The sequence below is a fragment of the Trachurus trachurus genome (genome assembly GCF_905171665.1).
Source record: "Trachurus trachurus genome assembly, chromosome: 6".
In the NCBI taxonomy this organism is placed as follows: Eukaryota; Metazoa; Chordata; class Actinopteri; order Carangiformes; family Carangidae; genus Trachurus; species Trachurus trachurus.
In genome coordinates this window covers 16,406,316-16,414,034 of record NC_139897.1, presented here as the reverse complement: position 1 = coordinate 16,414,034, position 7,719 = coordinate 16,406,316, and positions in this window count along the sequence as shown.

Genomic DNA, 7,719 nt, shown 5'->3' with positions numbered 1-7,719 from the left:
ACCTTAAGTCTACCTTTCAGTCTCTTATCCATTTTTTAATCTTCCCTTTGGCCGAATTCCGATTCTCCCCTTAGCCCTAGCCCTTGGCCCTAACCCTTCGTTTTGCGCGTTCACGTGAAGTGGTAGGGGTGTCCCAATTCTGGTTCAGACGAGGGTTAGGGGGAAGGGGTAGGGCTATCTCGCCCTCGAAACGGAGATTTTTCAGGGGCACACTACGGACCGAGGGCTATGGCAAGTTTCCCAGAATGCATCTTGCGGCAACCGGCAGCTGTTTTATTTCTCACTGTAGCGCTGTTATTACGTCATTTTGTTAAGTTTTAATATTTTTTCATGCGAGAAAGTAGCTGTTTAGATCCCCAATGTGCGGTCGGTTTATCCAAATGAGGCTGTTTAGACGTTTGCTCCGATGTTTTTCGGAGAAGTGAAGCTCCACGTTGGAGCAGATCAACGGCTCGTCACGGAGACACCACCCCGTCCGGAGAGCTTGCCAGCCGGCCAACCAACCGACCTCGTCCCGGTAGAAAAGACGACCACTAATTAACTTACCCGCAGGGTTTTAAAGGTTTACCGCCGCGTAGTTACATTCTTTTTAGGAGATAAATGCTCGTCTCATTGATGAAATGTAACAATTGTCGCATTAATTTGTTTGAATTAAAAGTGAAGCTTCATGTGTTTTGGACACAGGAGCAGCTGCCTGGGGGCTCTGTAGCCTATACAGAAATCACCACATTTACATCAATAAATGTTTTACAATGAACCGATCATTCTTCATTAAACTTTATTTTATTTTATTAAGTTGGTTGGTTCTGAATAGAGGATTTGTGGCAAAAGCTCATCACGTCTGTTTATGTGAAAGCCAGCAGAGACGACTGATGACGTATGTGATTGTTGAAGTGGTGTCCCAATTCGTTGGGGTTGACTTTCAACCCTACTCCTTGTAGCTCCGTTTCAAGGGCAAGGGTTAAGGGCTAGGGGTAGGGGTAGGGATGAAAAATAGAATCGGAATTGGGCCTTTCTCTCTCTCCCTCTTGCTTTGGCCCATTGACACTTTACTTTCAAATTAAAAGTGGTCTGCAGGGGCAGTTCGTGGCGCAGTGGTTAAAACGGCCGCCCCATGTAGAGGCTACAGTCCTCAACGCAGGCGTCCCCGGTTCGAGTCCCGCGTCGGGCAGACCTTTCCTGCATGTCATTCCCCCTTTCCTTTCTATCTCACTGTACTATCAAAGAAAGGCAAAAAAAGCCTAAAAAATATACTTAAAAAAAAAAAAAGTGCTCTGCAGTGATGCATTATTGCGACTTCATACTATAGCAATGTAGCAGTTGCTGCTACAGAATGTATAGGGAAATAATGAGAAATATTAGCATTAGACCAACAGCATGTTAGTTTTTACCCATACAATTAAAGGGCCTCCATTTAAGCAGTGACTCTTCATATAGTTGACTAAATTTAACTGGAAATCAAGACACAATTTAATTCAAATAACAGATGACATTTTATAGTCAAATGGTCAATTTCATAAGTTGGCTGCACGGGTAAGGTCACTCAGGTAGATAAAATCAATCGGTTTCAATCCAGGTAAATTTATCAGTACAACTCCGTATTTCACAAAATCATAGTGTCTATATTTCAGCTTTTTTGAGGGACATCTTTTTTTGCTACTGAAAATAACCTGAATCATACTCCTCCTCTAAACTGCATGAGCCTCAACATGCACATGCGGGTCACCCAATGTGCCACCAATCCCCACAAATTAGTGCCCAACCTGTGGGAAATACTGGCCTTGGTCACATACTTTTAATGTATGGTTTATTCTGTTTGGTTCCTTCCAAGGTTTCCTAATCAAGTTTACCTTCTTACCTTTTTACACAGTGTTTTTTCTTTGTATTTGTGGCAGTGTTTTCTATTGCTGTTCTATTTCTGAAACGTATCACTTTTTATGGTGGGAAGTATAGTAAGTGACACTGCTCTATTAGCCCACATAACTAAGTTATTTTGAAAATGAAGCACGTTTAAAATGGCATTATTGTTACTTCAGTGTATCACTGATGAATATTTAATGAATCTTTGTATGCTCATTTGTCCTATTCAGGTTGTAACAGATACTGAACATTCAAAATTAAAAATGTAATATTTATGCTTGCTTATAATAAAAACTGACAGACTGGGAGGTGAGTAGCAAAAGAAAAATGTATTTTTCGGTTACTTCCCCCCAAAAAGTTTCCAGGTGTCTATGTGAACCCTTGCCTGAGATTAAAGGAAACCAAATATTTCTATTTAGCTGTAATACAGCAAATACAAAATATCTAAAGAATGTGTTGATCAGATTCAGTTAAGCGTTTTTCAGGGGTTCTTGCGCCATTTTTTGGTATCATTCAAATCTCAGGAGACAGCAACACTATCAGGCTGTGCAGCTTGCCACTTTACTGTCAAGTATCAAGAAAAGACCAAATGCCAAAAACACATTTTTAACAGTAACAAATAGCCATTGTTAAAACTGGTGTAGCTCCAGTTGCATCATTTACTGACCCTGGCTGCCCGCATGCTGCCGGTGGCTGTCTATTTGTGCGTGCCGCTCTGTGGTGCTGAAAAAATTTCCAGTGTTTCAATGAGGCATTTCTGACAGCTGCTATACCTGCAGCACTGTGGTTTACAACGAGTATCAGAAAGGACTGGGCTTCATAACAACACACAGTTGAAAATGTCATATCAGTTGACTGTACTGATGTAACTGAATAGAAGTCGATTGTATTATTTTATTTAGTCGGTTTATTTTCAATTCTTTGGAAAAAAGACACTCTCCTTATCTTTCTTAAAGGGATAGTTCAACATTTTGGCAAATTGGCCCATTGCCATAATCCCTATAGTTTTAGGAGTACGTTTGTTACCTTTAATTGTCAGTGCAAGCTATTTTTAGAATGGCGGAGCAGAGCCGTGAGCTGCTCAGAGCTACGCTACGGAGGCTCATGGGATTTCTTGGTTTCCCTCATCAAACTCATCAAATACACAATCCAACAACTCCAAAACACTGTCATAGACAATGACATGACGGAATGTTAAGACCAAGTTTTTTCGAGGCAAATGCAGAGACTGCTTGCCGAAAAACTGCCTGCGATGGGAACGCGCATCAGCGGTTTTGCATGAATTTACCTCAAAAACAACTCTGTAGAGCTGTTGGATTGTGTATTTGATGAGTTTGATGAGGGAAAGGGTAGCTCTGAGCAGCTCGCGGCTCTGCTCCAGTGTTCTAAAACAATTAAAGGTAACGAACCTACTCCTAAAACTATAGGGATTATGGCAATGGGCCAATTTGCCAAAATGTTGAACTATCCCTTTAAGAGAGGTGTACAAGGGAAACGCTTCCTGTAGCCAGGTTAGTGAAGGGTAACATCTGTCCTTAATGTGTAGCCTAAGCCTTGGGACATCACTGTGTCCCTATTAAGTAGTAAATTGTACATCTGTTAATGTGGAAAAAGTAATCAAGAATTCTAGAAAGTTGTATGAACCACTAGATAATTAAGTTAAAGGGGTACACATTTTCTCCAGAATCACTTTAAACAAAACATAGCTATTTGTTTTGATTGGATGAGCACTCTTAGCATTAGTTATTGTGGTGTTATTTACAGTATAGCCTGTGGCGTGTGTTGGGATGAGGCCACATATACAGCACTGATCCTTTCACCTCTGCTACCTCTCATGGTTGTGTGTCTGGTTTACTGGTTACAAAACTGAAATGATCATCATAACGCTTTCACCTTCAAAACGTTTTAAAATCATCTGTTAACTGTGTGTGATGACTTGTTTTTTCGTTGTTTGGTAGAGGCAGGTGATAAAAGTCGGTAAGAAAGTCAGAACAGCAGTGCACTTTTTTGGAAAAACCACTGCCCCAATTAGTGCTGTGCCAAATGCAATTTCAGGGGCCAATTTAACTTTTTTTTGAAGGTCTGATTTTATAATTCCTACAGACACAGCTTAACTTCTCAGTAATGATCATGGTCAGTGAGGTGGTGGTTATTCTCCATGTTTACTTTGCCCTTATAAGTATTACAAAGTGAATTTTGTGGAAGAACTACCATGTTGATGACATATTATGTGTGTGACTGTGGCTGTGCAGCTGTGTGTATAACATGAATTGTCATGTGTCATACATGTAGAAATGTTACTGACTCAGGCTTTACTGCCCCCCCCCCCCCCCCCCCCCCCACTTCTTTTTAGACGGAGACTCGCAGCCATGATGAATTTAAAGGCCTGAGCAATACAGTATTGTCATATTAGAATACTCTCTGGTAGCTTTGGCAGAGTCCCAGAGGATGGGAGTTTGGCAGGTCTAATCTCATTATAAAGAATATTTAAAATATGGACTAGAGACATGCCACTCAACCTGAATGATTTTGAACTATTCTTGAAATTCAACTAACTACATAGATATACACAGTTTTTGTTCCATTTAATCTCATCTGTCTCATGCCCTCCATTCCCTCCACATTTTGGATAGTAGGAGCTCAACTGTGACTGCCACAGCACCAGCTGTGTTCTCTGTCCTGATGTATTGACAGACGTCGCTGAATTACTGAGGCAATGAGAAGCAAGTGTTGTTTTTCTCTGACTAAGTGTGTTTGTTCTTTCTGCAACAGCCAGTTATTGTTTGTCACTTTGATCATGAAAGTTCATATCAGTAGACATACATTGATAGACATCTGCGATTGCAATAACTCAGCAAGCTGCCTCTAAAGGTTTTTATAGTCAGTTTTGAGAATGCTGCTTGCCAAGAGGCGTTGATTTACATATGCATGGAAAATGTACATGTCTTTACTGATTTGTTTGTATTTCAAAGTTTGTTTCTTGACGTACCGATTTTGACCTTAAGTTAAGTAAGCTGTATCGTTCTTGGTCAGGTTTCCTTGCTAAGGAATGTCTTTGCTCATTTTTTGAAGCTACAGTCCAGAGTATCCAGTGATCAGATGTAAAAGTGAAGTGGTGCTTCACCTGAGGTAACACCACTTGCCTCCTCCCAGGGCAGATGAAGTGATGAAAATGAGGCGTGATGGGTCATTAACACAACTGAATACCACTCAGACCTTGAAAATGGAGATGCATTTTAGTGAGTAAAAGCATACTTAGGGCATATTAATCTGCACTGTCACAGGAAATGATAATGTACACACAATAACTTTTGATTAAGTATTTAAAATGTTATGAAACACTTGCCCTTATGCTTCCAAACTAATTTTGGGCAGTGATTATTCCATCAGTGTTGGGTGTTTTGCTAAAGCACATTTTTGATATGCTCCTATGCTTTCTAGTATTCCTAGTTGTTAACAAAATTATACAATATGTTTTTAGAAAATACAATTGGAATTTCATTCAAATTCCCTGCAAAAAAAGAAATGTTGATTGATATTCATTGTAATATGAAATACTGGAAACCAGTTTCTCAATCAGAGATGATGAATGTGTTAAAACACATCAGCATTCTGTGGCAGCTTTTGCCCCAAGGCATTAAACAGGACATTGCTAGCTTTATCAGACTCACCATCCGCTCTCTCAGTATTGTTCAGCTTCAACCAAGGGCTGGCATTTACATTCAGTAATTATGCAAAGTCACTTCAGTTTCTGGGTGCAGAGAGGGAGGAGATGAGGGTGAGGAGATAGCAAGTACAAGGGCAGATAAGCTGTAAAGTAAAAGGCTTACTGTATATGGATGAGAAAGTGGGGTGTGATGAAAGGAGAGGAAGGGTGACATTATATTTAATGGCCTGATAACTAGTTATTTCATTTGTTGGTGTTACAGTCTTGGTTTGAGGTTAATGTGCGGGTAAATTGATTAATGCTCAAATCAGGGTGTTCATGTTTGTTTGCACACTCTCCTTTCATCTGTGTCTTATTGTTTGCCTTAGTCACTATCTTCCCGAACATGCAGATATCATAGAATGGAAGGGTTGCCCTCCATCTTGCCTGGTTCACCGTTTCTCCAGCACCTCTGCTTAGGAGTCTGGCTGCTTCCCCAGACTTACTCTCCCTTTTTGTGGCTGGCCAGCTGGTTTTTCAAAGTAATGTGCAAAGGTTTGATGTTAAAGAGCCATTTCTTTTCCCATGGTGGTGTAAAATCACCATCTGTCTCAGTGTCTGCTCTGATTTGTGTGGTTTCTCTTCCAGACCGGCCTGTAGATGCACAGTTGAATGAACAAATTTATACATATGAATACTACATTTTTAAGAGTCTGTGCCGGTGACAGCCAGAACTGGAGGTGTATTGTTTTGTGGGTTTCATTCTGTCTGTCTGTCTGTTTGTATATCAGTCTGTCTGACTGTTTGTATGTCTGTGCCTCATTGTTGTAGACACAATATCTCAGTGATGCTCGATGGAAATAATTCAAATTTGGCTTAGACTTTCACAGGACTCAGGGGACTATGTTTTGATTGTCAAAGGTGTGTGAAGCAAGTTTCGTCACGCACTGAAGGAATTACAAATTTGGCACAAATGGCCACTGCATTTTGGTGGTCAAAGGTCAAGGTAAAGATGACCTCACAAGCCATGATTTTGGTGTTGTGAATGTAATAGCTCCAGAATGCCTCAAGAGAATCCTTACAAACTTTGCACACATGTGCACATAGACTTAAGGATGAATTTATTAGGCTTTTTTGGTCACACAAGTGGTTAATATCTTGTATGATTCTGGATAAACAGCAATGCAACCTGAAACTAGTCTTAGTGGTGGAGACATACAATTGTGAGGCAGTAATTCTCGATCTCTTGTGCTATAACATTTTCTCAAAATAGAAGGTAATGTAATTATGTAATATGTAATAATAATGCGTCAGGGCTGTATGCTCATGTGTCTGAACTCAGTCAGTCACCACAACAAACAATGGATATTTCTCAGTCACTTGCTAATTTCTACTGGCTGAAGCAGTAGGATGCTGCTTTTGTTGGCAGGTCGTCTATGGTTACTGTAGCCTCTAGTCCACAGTGGGGCTGTGCTCATGAGTGCATTAGTTTGTTTTAAAGAGGCACGTGTGTATTTTAGTTGCAAATGTGACTGAAATGCTCACACTGTAGAGTCCTGCATGTGTTTGTACATTGTAATTATTGTGTTGTCCTTGCATGGGTATCACCACCCTGCAGTGAGTTAATTGTTAACAGTATCTCTAATGATTTCCGCTTTATCAAAGGCTGGCTCTAGGACCCACAGATCTTCACTTGCTTACAGAAAGAGGTCACAAACACATGGATACACAAAGTATTTTGAAAAATAATTTAAAAATGCAGATATATGGCCCTTGCCTTGCAAATTGTTTTAAAAGCAGCCTCCGAGAGGGGAGATTAGCATGATTTGCATCAGCATATTGGTAAGAGAGGAAAGTTCCTTTACACTGGTGGGTAATTGACTGAATTTCAAATGCATGCATCTCTCTTTCTTCTTGTCATCCTCTGGGCTGAATTAATGAGAGATCAGTGAAGGGATGTTTACAAGATTAACAAATGCCTCAACACTTAGTTTGTGTATCAGTTCATGTCAGTGGGGGTCTGTGTTGTCCCAAAGGGGCTGTGAGGATTACACAAACATATAATTTAACCACCCTGAATAGCACCAAACCAATCTGAAACGATTGTACTATTGTGGTACAATACTATGATAAACTCTACCTGTAAAAACTTAAATGACTTTATGTAATGGATTACTGACATTAAAACTGACCCTAAATTCATGAGTGCTCTG